General features: G+C 42.3%; 1 non-coding gene across 1 annotated transcript; it reads left to right on the forward strand.

Moving 5' to 3' along the window:
• Nucleotides 1–211: 211 nt before the first annotated feature.
• LOC137939609 (small nucleolar RNA R71) lies at nt 212–317 on the forward strand. The gene has a single exon (XR_011109988.1). It is a non-coding gene; the product is annotated as a small nucleolar RNA R71 (small nucleolar RNA).
• Nucleotides 318–662: the final 345 nt, after the last annotated feature.

The following is a 662-nucleotide window of genomic DNA, read 5'->3' on the forward strand; positions in this document are numbered from 1 at the left end:
GTAAAGACCCCCTCTTTTGGATTCGTGGGATCTCCTATCAACATTAAATGATGAACCCCATTGCTGAGATTGATCACTCAACGTTTCAAAGAAGTCCCATGCCTCACTAGCACTCTTACCCATCAAACTTCCACCACTCGTTGCATCTACCATGGATCTAACCTGAGGTGTAAGACCTTGATAAAAGTATTGCACTAAATGTCATTTCTCAAACCCATGATGCGGACACCTACGGATCAAATCCTTCCATTTCTCCCAAGCCTCATAAAAGTGTTCACCTCCTGCTGCATAAAGTTGGAGATTTCTCTCCTGAGGGCTGTAGTTCTCTGAATGGGAAAGTACTTGGACAAAAAATTCGTGACTAATGTGTCCCATGAAGTAATGCTGCCCACCTCTAAGGAATTAAGCCAAGACTTGGCCTTATCCTTAAGTGAAAATGGAAAAAGTCTTAACCGGATAGAGTCATCTGAGAAATTCTGGAATTTAAAAGTTGCACAAATATCTAAGAATTCCTTGATGTGGTAATATTGGTCCTCCTTCTCCAACCCATAGAATGTAGGGAGGAGTTGGATCACACCCGGTTTCAACTCATAATTGGCGGCAGTAGTGGGTGGCAATATAATGCAAGAAGGTGATGTGAAGTGGGATGGGATAGAATAATC

Source organism: Aristolochia californica, unplaced genomic scaffold (genome assembly GCF_029961685.1).
Source record: "Aristolochia californica isolate CCGP_79_NKW_82.1479 unplaced genomic scaffold, dmAriCali1.0.hap1 SCAF_8, whole genome shotgun sequence".
In the NCBI taxonomy this organism is placed as follows: Eukaryota; Viridiplantae; Streptophyta; class Magnoliopsida; order Piperales; family Aristolochiaceae; genus Aristolochia; species Aristolochia californica.